This window comes from Theropithecus gelada, chromosome 11 (genome assembly GCF_003255815.1).
Source record: "Theropithecus gelada isolate Dixy chromosome 11, Tgel_1.0, whole genome shotgun sequence".
NCBI lineage: Eukaryota > Metazoa > Chordata > Mammalia > Primates > Cercopithecidae > Theropithecus > Theropithecus gelada.
The window spans coordinates 21,316,981-21,333,746 of NC_037679.1; the positions used below are offsets into that span (position 1 = coordinate 21,316,981).

General features: G+C 38.1%; 1 protein-coding gene across 1 annotated transcript in view; it reads right to left on the bottom strand.

Annotated features, from left to right (window-relative positions):
* The window catches only part of FAM19A2 (family with sequence similarity 19 member A2, C-C motif chemokine like), a 523,015-nt gene extending 508,741 nt beyond the window's left edge, over positions 1 to 14,274 (bottom strand). The window contains exon 1 of the mRNA XM_025402024.1: positions 12,690 to 14,274. The gene's annotated coding sequence lies outside the window, so the exon portion shown is untranslated. The remainder of the gene's footprint in view (positions 1 to 12,689) is intronic.
* Positions 14,275 to 16,766: the final 2,492 nt, after the last annotated feature.

Consider the following 16,766-nt stretch of genomic DNA (forward strand, 5'->3'; position numbering starts at 1 on the left):
GTTTTACAAGACTGAGGCAAGATATTCTGTTTGGCTCCATGCATTTTTCTCTCCTCTACAGTCTTACTTCAGTGCATTGCCATTTTACCTCTTTGTTCCCCAAGAATTTCAATGGATTTATTCTTTTCTAACTTCTTACTTTTCTCAAAGGTCAAGGATTTCCTCTTTTTTTAGAGAGAAATCTAGAACAAACTTCCCTTTTGACCTTCTTTTCTCCCTTAACTTTTACTCCATCTGGCTCCCTACCTGATAATTCTTCCTCGTTATATCCCACAAAATGCTAACCCTGCCACCTTCTCAATTCCTGACTGCCAGTTACTCAGTCTGCTTTTTTCTCTCAGTTCACTCCGGTCTGCTATACCATCTGCCCAGTGAACTTGATGCAGATTTCATAAAATGCAAAATAAAATATTAGCTACAAACCCTGAAGTTCACCTTAAAGACTAGATGTAATCAGCTGCTAGGAAAAGACAGTAAGCAAGGAAAATCATAACTCACCCAGTTTTCCTAGTAGTGTTAACATGGACTCTGCCCCAAGGTAAAATTCACCAATGTGCAGTAAGCTTGATTTCAATTCCATGTATTGATTTTGAATTTTTTTCAGTACTCTACAGGACCTGAATTTTTTACTAATTTCATATTTGGGATTGCATTGGGGAAGAAGAATAGATACATCTTTTTCAGTAAGTACCACCATAGCCATAGCTCAATAATTAGACTGAGCTTAGAGCTTAATTATAAAAGTCAGAGTGTTTGGGAACTATACAAGGAAAAATCAGGTTCATTCCATTTAAAGCCTTTCTTGAGAATCATCAGAGAATCCAAAAAATAATATACTTCAAAGACCAAAGACATCATATTCAAGGATTTTGAGAAAGTCTCTAAGTGTATAGCAATGTTAATGTGTATAGCAATGTTAATATATATAGTTACATTATAATCTTTTAAAATACATGCAAAGAAAAAATATTGAACTTTTTATGATTTAATAAACTTACCTTTTTCAAGTTTTATTAAACATATGGGTTTTTTAATAATCAAATATAGTCAAAGAGTTTTAATTTTGAGGAATCTTCTATGGTGGCAAGCATTTAGAAGCTTTACTTAACTCAGAAGGATGAAAATGAAATCAATAAATATCTGAACATATTATCTACACTAAATAGCATTTAGAATTAGAATAGCAAAAAAACGTTTAGTATCGTTGAAGCCAAGAACAATGGTATCACGGTCAATAGTGTTTCTGAAGTTAACAACAACCAAAAAAAAAGCAAATCCCAGTTCATGATAAATTACAAAAATGGTAATTATGTAGATAAGAATAAATGGCTTTAAATTTCCTAATGAATGAGTCAAGTTACTGACAAGAACAGTCAAAACATATTCCATATGTGATTAACAACACTTAAATTTGACATTGACAAATATTATTTAATTTATACAACAGTAGAATCACAAGTGTATATAGTCTGTAAGTCTCCAGGTTACAATAAATTGTGGAAAGAATGGGAATTTCAGTCAGTATGCTTACTTTATTTTTGTCCTTGACCTTTTGCCTAGAATATATTTGTTAATTCCGGTGTAGTTCAGAATAACTGGTGTCTCCCCACCCCCTGCTGTCTCTCTCTCAAATACATGCACACACACACACACACACACACACACACACACACACACACACAAATTAGAAATGACACTTCTTCACAGAATGCTTCCTTGGGCATTGAAGAAACATATAAAAAATACACTCTATTCAATTTGTAACTGATCATCTTCCCATTAAGTTTATTAAGTACCTATTAGATGCCAGACACTATGCTAAACACTGGGAATCAATAGAAATGAGATATATATGGGTCTGCCTCACAGAGCTTACAGTCTAACAGATTCAGTAGAATGAACTGATACCATTCCTCAGCTATAAGCAAAGCGATTCTATATAGTAGAAACTTGAAAGCACTTGGAAGGAAAAAACTAAGATTTAATAGCATGACTATTACAAACTATATTAATCATACAACTTGAAAGAAAACAAATTGCTTCACTCCCTCAGACTGACATGTCTAAATCTAATCTCAGTTTATAATTAATACACTGGCATAAGGAAACATAAGAACTTCCAGAGCATTGATAAAACTGATGACAAGATATTGTACCCAGTGAACTGAGCTTGTGACATGAGGTCCTAGACAGCAGTAGAACAGAGTCACATACCTTAGCTATGACACCTTCTGACATTAGCAAAACTGGCTTAGGGGGAGAAAATGCTACTAATATATGAAGATAAGAAGTTCAAACTTCCTAAATCATAAAGTATTATGTCTTCAATCCTAAAGGAATCATTTATGGAAAGTTATTTAAGATTAGCAGGGCAAAAATTACAAAAAAGAAGAGAGATTCATTTTAAAACTGTAAGCCCAGTAAATATACAAGGAAAGCTTCGTCTTTTTTCAAGTCCATCCTCCCCGCTACACATAGTAGCTACTCAAGTAGGACAAAAATCTAGAGATTATGGCCAAAATTTTGACATCTAAGCCCTGAAAGGAATAAGTCACTATTGAAATTCCAAAAATAATTTGGAGAACTAAAATTGACTTTGTATACTAGAATATATTGATATATAATATAATGTCTTTGTTATGAAATAAACATCACTTCTAACTGTAGAATGTAAACCAAACTTGCATTAATATGTGAAAAACAATTTCTAATTTACATTTTGAAGGAAAAACATGTTATCTAAATAGAAGGCTAAAAAACTAAGCAAAACACTTACAAATTCTGTGCTCAGATGAAAGAGCCTATGAGAAAAATGTTTGGAGTCAGTGGCCAGGTTTGGGCTGCTCGCCACAGGGAGAAACCTGTCAAAGGGTTAAGAGTTGAAGGTTTCCCACCCTTTTGAATGTGTGGAATAAAATTTAGTGATAAAAATGCTTCCTAAAGCCATGTAAGTCAAACTATAGTCCATGGGCCAACAGTATTCAACTGGAAGCTTGTTAAAAATGCAGAATCTCAGGCCCTCTTCCAGAACCTTCATTTTAGCAAAATTCCCCTGGTAATTTGTGCGCACATAGAAATTTAAAAGGCACTGATATAAGGAATAAGACATTCTCATTCTAGGACTACAGCACCTGTTCCAAATATTTGGCATAAATTTAAACTTCTGCATCTACAGTACATCTCTTAAAGCCTCCAAGATACCATCAACTTCAAGATGAGTTCAGCATCTGCTATACAATGAGTCATTAAGAAGAAATAAAACTACAGGGGTCAAATTGAGCCACTCATCATTATCATTATCATTATCACCTCCAGATGAGCCCTCTACTATCAACTATCCTGATTCCAGATGCAAATGGAGTTGGAGGATTGTGCTTAGAGATGACAGAGGTGCCAGTATACGCATCTCCGTAACTAGCCCTCCTCACATACTCCTCTGTCAACCGTGACACACTCATAGTCCTTAGCTTGTGTATGGCCTGCAGATATGTCTGTTGCCCCACATAGTATTTCAAATTTAATTCATTGCCATCATATATAATTTTGGAACTTTCACATTTAAAAATCTGCATATCCAAGTTCTCTTCTGCAAATCAGAAAATCTGCCACACCAGACCCATATTAGATCTAGCATGGTAATAGCATGTTGGAGCCAAGGCTCAGCTGTCTCACTTAGATGTCAGCCATAATCTCCACCACTCCCTGTGGTATCCCCAACACCATGGCTGAGGCCGAGTGTCAATTGCTATTTGTCATCTTCCACTTGGGCTGCTTTATTCATTCACATTTCCAACCTGACCCCTATAGGCATTTAATTTGTGAACCTTTATTTATTTATTTATTTGACAGATTCTTGCTCTGTTGCCAGGCTGGAATGCAGTGGTGCTATCTTGGCTCACTGTAACCTCCACCTCCCAGGTTCAAGCAATTCCCCTGCCTCAGCCTCCCGAGCAGCTGGGATTACAGGCACCTGCCATCACACCTGGCTAATTTTTGTATTTCTTTAGTACAGATGGGGTTTCACCATGTTGTCCAGGCTAGTCTCAAACTCCTAACCTCAGGTGATTCCAAAGTGCTGGGATTGAGAGACTGTAGGGCGCATCGTGTCACTGATCTAAAGTCACTCCATATGTGAAATTCAGGAAAAAGAGCTACCATTTGCATCACCCTCCATTTGAGGACAGACCTTGTAAGCTGCAATCAATCCACTGCATTACATACCTCACCTCAAATATACACTACAATGTTTTTCTTCACAATCCATTTCAACTCAAATATTTAACTATTTTAATTATTTCTTTTCAGACCTATACTTCACAGTTATAAATAAGAATGACTAAGAAAAACAAACACAGCACAATACATTGTTGAACCGTTCCTTCAGATTAATTTCAAAAGTTCAAGTAATGTACTAAAATGGTAAATATCATGAGGGTAGATGTCCGCCATTTTTGTATACTAAGATAGCCCAAACACTTACATAGTGCTTTCTATGGACTGAATGTTTGTGTCTTCCCAAAATTCATATATTAAAGCCTAAATCTCCAATGTGATGGTATTTGTAGGTGGGACCTTTGAGAAGTAATTAGATCATGACAATGGAGCCCTCATGAGTAGGATTATTGTCTAAGGAGAGACATGAGAGAGATGATACCTGTCCCCTTACCCTACCACCACCACGTGAGGATCTAGTAACAAGGTGGGTGTCTACAAGCCAGGAAGATGGCCTTCACCAGACAAATCTGCTGGTGCCTTGATCTTGAACTTCCCAGCCTCCAGAATTGTGAGAAATTACTGCTTATTGTTTATCGCTCAGTCTGTGGTTTTGCTTTTGTTGTGGTGGTGGTTGTTTTGATACAGGGTTTTGCTCTGTCAGGCTGGAGTGCAGTGGCACCATCACAGCCTACTGCAGCCTCAACCTCCTGGACTCAAGCAAACCTCCCACCTCAGCCTCCCCAGTAGCTGGGACTATAGGCACTTGCCACCATGCCCGGCTGATTTTTGTATTTTCTTGCAGAGATGAGGTTTCATCATATTACCCAGGCTGGTCGCAAACTTTTGGGCTCAAGTGATCCACCTACTTCGGCCTCCCAAAATGTTGGGATTACAGGCGCGAGCCACTGCACCTGGTCAATCTATGGTATTTTTATCATAGCAGCTCAAACTGATTATGACAGTTCCCAACAAATATTTAATGAATAAATGAACAGACTTTTCAAAGGATTATAAATTCTCAAAATTCATACATAGATTTTGAATGAATGTGTTTAATTATCATATAATATATGAAGATTATTTATTTGCTAGCTTAGTCTATCGAACTAATTTTATTTCAATGACTATGAAAGCCATCAGTAGAGCAAAGACATGTAACCCTAAAAAACCTGAGACCCGTGACCTATCACAACTTGTTTTGCAACAAAGCAGCATCATGCAGATAAAGCAACATTACTAAATTATAAGATTAAATCTGATTCAGTGTTATGTCCCAAGGTCTATAGCCTTTAGTCATCACCGTAATCATCATCATCATTATCATCATCATCATCATCATCACCTCCATCTCGATCTTACAAAGCTGAAGAACCCAAATAGCAAGCTAATGAATTTTAACCACTCAACAAATGATGGAAGGAGCAAATATATCTTCAACTAGTGAAGTATAAATTTTGACCCAATTCTGAATGTATATTTATAAGCACACCAATTATCAGTCTAAAAGGGGTTTGCAATAATGCTTAAATGTATACGTATCTTAGCAGGAAACAACTGTCATATAACAGATTACTTATCTATTGGAAAGCATATATGTGGCATTTAAATGCCAGGAACTATCTGCTAGATATTCCTTGACTTCCTAACTAAAAGGGAATCTCCTTAAGGTTAAATATGTCACGCTATATTGTCACACTTCCATGCCATGATACTTAGTGGGTCTGAACACACAGAAAAATACTACTTTTTTTTTTCCGAGGCACAGTCTCACCCTGTCGCCCAGGCTGGAGTGCATGGCGTGATCACAGCTCAATGCAGCTGTGACCTCCCAGGCTCAAGTGATCCTCCCACCTCTCAGCCTGTCAAGTAACTGGGACTACAGGCACACACACCCCACGCCTGGCAATTTTTTTTTTTTTTTTTTTTTTTTTTGGTAAAGGCAGGGTTTCATCATGTTGCCCAGATGGTCTTGAACTCCTAGACTCAAGTGATCCTCTCACCTCAGCTTCTCAAAGTGCTGGGATTACAGGCATAAGCCACCACGTCTGGCTGAAAAAACACCTTTTTTATTGTCTTAAAAATTCCACTGAAGAAATATGTTGCTGAGAAACTGAGGCACAGAGAAATAAAGTGATTTTTGTGGCCACATGGTTATTTATTGTTAGAGCTACAAAAGCATCTCCAGAACTCTTGCCACTGTACCACACTGGTTTTATAATATCAATTTCAAAATTTATCTGCTAACCCGAATAGCAAGCTAATGAGTTTTAACCACTCAACAAATGATGGAAGGAGCAAATATATCTTCAACTAGAAAAGTATAAATTCTGACCCAATTCTGAATGTGTATTTATAAGCATGCCAATTATCAATCTAATAGGGGTTTGCAATAATGTTTAAATACACACATATCTTAGCAGGAAAAAAAACTGTCATATAACAGTCATTAGGTTTAGTCCAAGAACTAAACTTTTAAAAATTAGGTTAAATTTTTTCCTTAAAGTTTTCCAAAATGGGGCCTCTGTTTTGTGGAGGATGACATTTCAATGCCCTCTCATTCTCCCCTTGGCCTTTGAATTGCTTCACTGAAATGTGGATTGTCTACCTCCTTTCTCTTTCCACACTGTAAAAAAGAACTAAAGTTAGAGCTATTTCACTCAATTTTACTCAGCTTTCCAAAGAAAATACAAACAAAGCTGGAGAACCCAAATAGCAAGCAAGACCAGGTCACAGCTACTGACTTGTCTGATAGCCATTTCTGAGAAATTTTCTAAACACTCTAGCACCAACAAATTTGAGTATGCCATTTACCATACAACTATAACAAGGTAAAACCAAACTAAGAAAGAAATGGTAACAGTAACCAGGTTTCCTACTTTAAATAAAATAGTACTGGAGAGTGCCTCTGTGAAGTTAGAACTGTCTGTAAGCTAATAAAGATAAAAATGTAAGTGTAAATGTTGTTTTTCTCAAGTAATATGAAGGGTCATTTCTAAATTCTTGACTGATCTGAGAAGTTACAAATTCATTCCATCAATACATAATGCCCTACTGTTTATAGGGTCCTGGAAGGCCTGCCCTCTCAAAGAATATATTTTAACAAAGTCTCTTTGTTCTATCACTAGGTAGAAGTTTGCTATTAAAATTCCTATAACCACATAACCCTTTTAAAACCATGGCAGAGTTTTCAGATATAGACAATAATTTTGAATGATCAGTTTTTTGCACCAGAAAGAATCTGTCTCCTCCTAGCCCAGGACATTCTGGTTTGAAAACTTTAATTCCAAAGCACAAATGAACCTTTACAAAAATCTTCTGTTCTAGTACCCACTATAATTTATTTTCATAGGCTTGTTTATAAGGAGCTGCATAATCCACCCAAAGAAAGCGAAGTGTTTTTCTGTGTTATTAAACTCAACAGAAAGTTCCATGTGCAGCTACAGGAGGCCATAGGCAATTAACACTGAAAATGGAAAGGTGTAGAATCTTTGCATGACCTTTAAAGGGCAACACAGTTGCCCATTCACATGCATGCAATTATACAGTGACTAGTTCATAGCAGCAAATATATATATATTTATTTATATTTAGTGAAACAAACCTTGCATTCATCAAAAACTACTTTGAACTTTCCAGGCTTCATCTAGAGAGTTAGCTTTATATAGTACAGGAGACTTGTTCAGCTGGTTGTCTTCATTTTGTCAAATTACTAAATTCAGCCTATCACCGTAATTGCTAGAATGCAACATTATCACATTATTGAATCTCTCTGTAAAGAGTTTCCAAAATCTACTGCATAAAGCTACCATATAAAAGAAGCAATATAAATATAAATTTAATTGAATGACTATGTTTGTACTATTGCTGGGGAAAGGGAGATGTAACTTTGCTAACTAGCCATTCAGGGAAAATCATAAAACAATTACAGCTACTATGAAGTAACTTAGGAGATTGAAGGAAGTGATTAAAAGGACTTTATCTAATATAAACACACAAGCTCTGATTCCTTAGTTATACATCTCACACTCCACATGAACCACTGAACAAAATAGAGTATTCTTCTTGTAGCTTAAATATTTACTTCTCATCTGATTTCCAAGTAAACTAGAAACCTTATGTTTTCCAATGGCAATACCAATCAATTGCCTAAGTATTCCACTGACTAGCTTGCCTAAGATTACAGCACAGGATAAAATCCAACATATCCATGTGGTATACACACTAGAAACAGGTGGATTTTGGAAAGCTAACATAAATTTGGAGTATAATATCAATATATTTCTGGCAATTTTGTAGATACCATTTTAAATGAGAATAGTACACTCCAATGTAATACATAGTTTGTGCATTGACTATGGAGGTTTATATTCAATAAAGACAGCACACAGATACATTCAGAGTTTAAAATGTGTCAAAATTCCCAGTTGTAGTGTCAATAAAAACATCGCAAAGTGTCTCCACATTGAGGGTAAAAATGATTTTTTTTGCATTTGTAGCCTAGTAAACAAAAGTACCTCCAAAAGAAAAATCCATGAGAAAAATAGAATGCATTAACAATGGCTCAAATAGTAAAACTAAGTTATAAATGACCTTGTCATACTATGGATATAGTTGTACTGCAGGTCAAATCATGGAAAATAGTGGAAAAACTATGCACCTAAAAAGGTAGACATTCCACAAAGTTGTTCTGATCACCCTGTTACATAAAACCAATATTTTACATGGGTGTCATTTAAAGCATATGTATGTATGTACGTATGCATGTGCATATATTTATAGATACAGAGACTATATTGATAGATACTACAGAGAAATATATTTAAATACTTTCACATTCCAATAAGTTTAACTTATCCTCTTAAAATTTCTGTAAGATTAAGTAGAAGACAAGAATTGTTTGTTTTGTGTCATTGACAACGACACTGCACTGAATGAATCACTGCATTGAATGAACAAAATCAGACCTTCTAAAAATTGCCCAATAAGTCAGTGGCCAATAACAATTAAAAAACAGAAACTAACTTCTATGTCTCTGTTTGCTAGGCTCACCTGTCAATCTCCTGTTTCAGACTGTGCTCCGAACCTAAAGTAAAACTGTTTTCTAAAGACTAATGGTAACTCAATGTGAAATTATTTATTCTCTTTCAATGGAATAATTAAGTAGTTCAATATGCTCAAAGTAGTTCAAAATACAGTTAGCCAAAGAATTTTCAAACAAAATGGCAAATTCATCATATCACATGGCATTATAAAATCAGTGGTCCAAAAGCAAGCTATTTCATGTGAAATTTTGTGCAAGCATGTGGCCAGATATGAAGTTGATGCAGCTGGTTTGGCCTTCATATGTAGCAGCAGGCTGTGTTAATGCAATTCTTCTCCTTGTTTTGATGAAGCCCTACTAATAACAGGTTGATGAATTGCATTTGCAAATGTCAGGCGTAGATCAAAGGGGATGACAGCTTGGATGATTATTTTACCCCAAGTTGTGATTTTTCACCAAGAAAACAAAACTGCATTGCACAGTAAAGTTCTGTATTTTTACTTGAATCTTCGATGAACAAAACAGCTGCAGAAAAATGTGACTTAATGAGGCATCCCTAATAAAATACTGCAGAAGTAAAAGCAGGGGCACTGAACTGTTTGCACTCGGGTTATTTCATCTTTTCAAATATATTAGAAATAACTGATGACACTTTGGAACATTCCTTGTTTGGGACATGCATTAGAGAGTTCGTCAGCAAATGTTCATCAGTTTGCAGTGATTGTTGAACTTGGGTGCAATCTGACCGTACCTTTTCTTAGAGGCCAAGATAAGAAATGACTGAGAAATCCCGAAGATACACATCTTACCCTTCCTGTATAAGGTAATCCATAACTTGCAATTAGTGATAAATCAATCTTAAATGCATATTTTAACACAAAAATACATTTTAAAATGATCATCAAAATACTGTATTGAAGACACTGGATCCAGGGCTACTAACATTTTCTGATAAAATATAAAATAATTTTTAAATTTTTTCTACCGCCCCCTAAATTTTATCATTTTATAAATTTTTATATAGGAAAACTGGCCATATCTAAAAACAGATCTTTTTACAGCCATGTCATCACATTTTATAACTTGGTGGTTAGTAAATACCATATTGCCATCTCTAAGCAATATGTAATCTATTTTGACATAAATCCATAGGCATCTCAATGAATCTTCATTCTCCAATTTGTCATTGTTAAAATAACTAATATTTTTCTCATGAGATATCACATATACTTAGAAGCCTTAATTCCCCTCTAGCAGAACCTGTAGCATTATATAGGCATTTGCTTTAATGTCAAAAATTCTGGGTTCATCTTTAAGAGACACATATCATAGCACTCTACATAAATATGAAATCAGGCATCCTAAAGTACTAAATTTTTTAAAGGCAAGAAAAGAATCAAGATTTTAACATAAAAAAAAAAATGCCTGATCTGAATAAAACAACACACTAAAGCCATTTGCCTCTTAAAATATTCCCTGTGCCTAAGTATTCAGTTGGCAGTGACATTGACCTCACGGACTTTTGCTATCTACAAATAATACAATCTAACTTTTTATTGAAAATTAGGAAAATGAAAATATTTATAAGCTTCAGTGTGGTAACTGATGGCCTTTAAGTGGCTACTGGTGGTTTTAAAAATTAAGATTCCAAAAAGAAAGGTCAACTCAAACAATTGACTCAGGATGAGATCCAGAACAAAATAAAGTAAGGAAAGAGACAAACATGTCTGATCTTTTATTTGAAATATAGGATATTAGGTGCCAATTGTGATATTGCAAATGATTAGTCAGTCTGAGAGTACAAATGCAAACATGGAAAGGCTGAGGTAAGTACAATTAATCTTAATCCTCTGATTTTTAAAGCTTTAGAAGTGTTTTTAATCTCCTTTCCTAGTTATTTTATCTTAAATTTTATCTTAAATTAATTGCTCATTTGTCTTATATGCCTAATAAAGCAGTTTGAGAGTGTTAATTGATAACTCTGAATGTTGATGTTTAAAACAATCTAGTTGAGAAGACAAGAATCAGACAATTATCATTCAGTCAATAGTAATTGAAATTCATCCTGTCCTGTGTGAAGGATCCTCCTACACTACCAAGTACTTTGGGGACACTTCAGAGTAAAGGTCGCTTAGGAGTTTGCTTTTTTGTGTGTGGTTTTTAAGGGTTTTTTTCTCCACGAATCATTTTGTAAAATCCAAGAGGGGATTTCACACTTACGAAAGGAGGATTTTTTTCCCTCTCTCTCTATTATTGTAATAATAAGCCAAACTCACGCAGCAAAGGTGAAGAGAGACTAGCCGCTGTAGTAACATTACTACACATTTGATTCCAAACGCTTCAGGCAATTGTTTAACACTCGGTCAAGACGTGGAATACTCAATAGAGAAGCCTCGCGTCCACCCGAAGGCTCTGCGAGCGCCTATGTTTCTTCCTTTTCAGACAGGATAACTCGACCTGCAGTTCTTAGAGAAAGAGGGCGACGGATCTCAAACTTTCCTTTGCAAAGCCAGTTTCTGAAAATAACACGTTCCCCCATTGATAAGTGAAGATCAGTAGCCTAAAGAAAACACTTCTTGGTAGGCACCTGGCCTTTTAGAATTGAAGGGGGAAGGGATGGCAAAGCAGTCGGCAGAAAACCCGTGTATTAGTAGCAAAATCTGGGAGACATCTACCCGGAAAGAAATTAAAAACCATTAGTTTTCCGAAGCCATTCTTTTTCTGAAAGCTGATCGTTAAGAGGATCATTTACTAAAGCTCTCTCGTAGTAGCCTTTACAAAAGCTTTATTTCATTCAGTAAGAAAGCGCCCCATCCCAAATCTAAATAAATCTTACATAGATGAGGCTCTGGAATTTATCAGTTTGATTCTTTATGAAAATAGTTAGAGGTGGAGAAATCAACAGTCTCACTGAAACACCCACCTTCTGCAAGCAGGCCTGAGAATTAACTAATCAGAAGCGGACAAAAAGTAGGGATTTCAGAAAGATGACCTGACACATCCCATTGATCTTCCCTGGAACGCGACCACCAACTCCTTATTAAGAGTCCAAAATGGTTACCAGCCAGGATGGGTCTGGGTAAGGAATCGAATTAAAACCCACTTCAGTCTTCAACCTGGTTGTTTGTATTAGGAGAAATGGGGCAGAGAGGTAGGGCATTGCTCATGGAGACTTCTTTCTCATGCTCTGATCCCCTCTCTGCGCCCCTCTACTCCGCCCCTACCCTGACCGCCCGCGAGGGAGAGACGCCGGCCGCTGGACCCGCATCTGCCCTCACCTCTCGCCTTCCCCGGGCGATCCCCCTACAGCCCCGGATCCCCGAGAAAGGGGAGGTGAGACGTGTGCACACGGGGGCTTCCGGGTCCGCGGTCCTGCAGTTGCCGCTCCGGTCCCCAGCACTGGCCGGCGACCCGAGGCGCCGCTCGCACCTACCTGCAGCCCGGCTTCCCGGTGGCGGCAACACCTAGCGATGCTCCTGCAGTTTTTGCGGGCCGGCGCCAGCCTTATCGCTCTCGCATCGCTTCCAAGATGCCAATCCGCCGTCACCATCCAGGGGCATAGGGAACCGAAGTCTGGTGCTGTGTGCTCGTGGAGGGCGGCGTGTGAGTGTGGCCCTGAGCGTGCGAGTGTGCGCGCGCGTGTGTGGCTGTGTTTCCTCCTCCGATGGCAAAGAGGGTTCAGGAATCTCTTGACATCCAAACTGGAATCCCCCTAAAGCGGGTGAAGGTGAGCCTGACCCTTCTCCCCGCTTCTTTATTCCACAATGTCAAAGTAATCAAAAGATTTGTTTACTGAAGAAAAGCCAAAGTCCCGCAGCCCTTGGCAGCGCCCGCGGTCGCCTGCTGTCCTCGCCGGATGCGCGCGGTGCGCTCAGCTCTCTGGACTGCAAGAATCAAGGCGATCTTGCAGCAATTACCGCTCTTATTCCATCTCTGATTTGTTTGCTTTTAAGGCCGAGTAAAGACTTTTCCTCTCGCCTCACGTCGTCTCTCCCTCTCACACACACACACACTCACACATCCTCCGTTCCCTCTCTCCCGCCCTCCCTCTTGTTCTCTGGGGAAAGGCAATTGGATGGAATGATTCACCTTCAGGAAAGCAGCCTCGGCCACGCACTTCTCGAGTTCCCTGGCTCTCGCAGGTACCGGGTCTCCAACGTGGTGGAGTTGCTGGGAGGCTCGGGACAGGAAGGAGGAGAGGCTCTGAGCTCAGCCGATGTCCCCCCGCCAGACGCCCGCGTCCCTCGGTCCAGGTGCCCCTGTTCCCACTGCTCGCAGATAGGTCCCCGCTGTGCCCTCGCGGAGACCCTGCGCCTTCCACTCGAGTCCACTTAGCAGCAACTCCTGGCCAGCTTCAGCCCCTCAATCCCGCCTCGAAGTGCTGCGGGCAGAGCTCCATGCAGCCCACCCGCTGCCCTTCTAGGCATCGTGGGCTGGAAGGAAGGGAAACCCGCCGATGTCCCCCTGGCAGCAGTGCCCTGGCACCGTCACCACCGAGAAGGTGCGAGTTCCAACATCGAACACAAGCGAGCAGGTGTCGCCTGTGTCACTTCGCTAAAGGCGGGAGGGGAGAAAGAAAGGAGCTTGGGGGAGGGGGCCGAGGAAACAAATCCAGATCACCAGCGGAGAAAGAAGCCGTTTAGCAAGCAAAGCCTCCTCTCCGCGTCCCAGCCCAGATGCTGTACTGTCAAAAGACACTGATGTTAATCTTTTAGAAAGTCGCCATAAAGGGCAGAGCCCCCTGCTCCACTCTAGAACCCTCTTCCACCCAGCCTGGCTGTCCAGTGAGTACAGAGTGACTTGGCTCCCCCATATAGTGCGGCGAGAATGCAGGAGGAGAACAGGCTCTGACACTCCAGGTTGAGTTAAGCAGTAAAATGGAATGGCAGGGCCAGGCGGCGTTGCCTCGCCTCTCTCTCCCAAAAGCCGGTTCTGTTAGCCCCAGCAACTGCCGTTGAGAGCAAACAACGGTCCTGCAGAAAAAGAACAAGACAGTAAAAGATGAGGCGGCAACTGGTATAAAAGCTGGACTATGTCTCCCTCTAGAGGGTCATCCGGATTAGAACGCTTTACTAGATATAACAGACCAGTTTCTCTCCGTAAAGAAAAAGAAAACAGTATGTGGTTTCAGAGAATTTGTATTTTTACAAATTACAACTTCTCAAGAATTTAGAGGGAGGATTTTCACTGCAGCCCTATTAAGCAAAGCCCTTGTTAAAGGAACGTCGTGATATTCATGACGCTGGAAGGTCGTGTCCTTATATGTTTGGTCAAATTGAGTGTTGGTTTAAGCGCTGTGCATATGAGTTCAAATGAAGGGTCTTCTCAGTCTCACTTTGATGATGTTTGGAGATGAACAAAACCTTTATCTAGTGATTAGAAGACTATTCAAAAATGAATAAATAGTAAGAATAAATTCAGAAAAAGAAAATCTGAAAAAAGAAAGGGAATGCTCACCCAGGAAATCTTACAAGTCCTTTACAAGGAAGGATAACTCAAAAATCTGGTTTTGGAGCCAGTTTTCATACCTCTTTTTCAACTAGACTGATAATAGTCAAGATAGCTAAACTCCTTCCAGTTCTAAAGGTCTGTGCTTTTATATAGCTGTGATTCACTGAAACCATTGACAAATTAGGTATCACCAGCTCTCTTCACCAGCTATAAAATAGGAGTAATACTACCTACCATATATACAAAGAAATATAGAATATATGCTTCACTTAGCTATTTTATCGTAACATGCTTAGTAAATCAACCATATTTTGTATCTAAAATGCATCAAGTAATTTAATTATGTTGAGATGGTCATTTTTATAAAAAATAGCTCCACCAATTTTATAAAGTTTTGTTAAATCAGTCCGAGTCAAGCTCGGTCCCATCTGTAACCTTAACATTTAGATGTTTGTGAACTTACTATTTGAGCTGGAGATTTGCTTTCAAATGTTTCTGTATGTTCAAAAATTGTGAAATATGTGTTAAAGTTACTATTAAACACCCTTCCATTCACTCTGAATTTCTGGAGCAGTTCTATTTTAACTTGATAATCTAAACTAGCATAGTCATAAAGAAAGAAAAGAATGTATTTTTTTAAATAACTGAGACTAGTTGAAATCATTTAAAACAAAGCGCCAAAACTAAATAAAGCAAGTTTTACCGTAACTAATTGTTCTATGGCAGATTTGACTTGGTCTGGTAGTATACAGCAATCATTTGTTTCCAAGGAACTCTCAGATAGTCTCTTTCAAAAGATTTATGCCATCTGATTAAATATTTCATTCCACTTACATAGTAACTTATATCCAGGAAAGCAACGTTTACATTTTAAAACACCTGGCACTATTTCACTGCAAATCTTACAGTAATTTTCTCTCTGCTGTGTTAAATAGAGTGATGAAATTCAAGCAGGAATGACACTGGAAACTTGGACTCTGTACTAGAAAGAAGTCACTTACAAAATCACTTTAGAACATTGGCTTTATTTTCACACACACACACGCACACACACACAAAAACATAAAGCATACATTATAATCTTTCTAGCTTCTAATTCATTAACTTTTTGTGGTTGTAGAGGAATCTATAGTTTTGTCATATGGTTAAAACTTTACTTGTATTGTTTAAGTGTTGGACATTTTCAGCCTTATTTTTCTAATTAAACCCACTATGTTTTCACAAACATATGAAAAAGTAAAGAGAACAGATATATAAATTAATTACAAAATATCACAAAATTTCTTATCCAATGTCATACGATACTGAAATTCCATAATAACCTCTGTGCTTTTTGTAAATAATTCCCAATAATTTTTAGATCAAGATATTCCTATTTCCAGCATCCCCTAGACAAAACAAAATCTTTTGGATTCTCTTCAAAGAAAACAAAGTAGCAAATATTCTCCTAATTTAACAGAAATTTTTTGTTGATACTTCCTACCTTCTACAGGCATGCCTCAAAAATGTGGCAGGTTGGTTCCAAACCTCCATAAATATTGCAATAAAGTGAGTCACACAATTTTTTTGGTTTCTCAACGCATGTGAAAGTTATCTTTACACCATACTGCAGTCTATTAGGTATGCAATAGCATTTTGTCTTAAAAATGTACATATCTTACCTTGAAAATGGTTTCATGCTTTTTTTAAAAAAAAAAAAAAAGTGTTTAATCATCTGAGCCTTCAGCGATTCCTAATCTTTTTGCTGGTGGAGAGTCTTGTTTCAGTGCTGATGGCTGCTAATGGATCAGGGTAGTGATTGTTGAAGGTTAGAATTGCTGTGGCGATTTCTTAAAATAAGACAATAATGAGGTTTGCTGTGTCCATTGACTCTTCCTTTCACAAAAGATTTATCTGTACCATACAATGCTGCTTGATAGCACTTTATCCACAATAGAACTTTCAGAATTGGAGTTAGTCCTCTCAACTCTGCCACTGCTTTATCAGTCTGGTTTATGAAATATTCTAAATCCTTTGTTGTCATTTCAACAATACTCACAGCATCTTCACCATGAGTAGA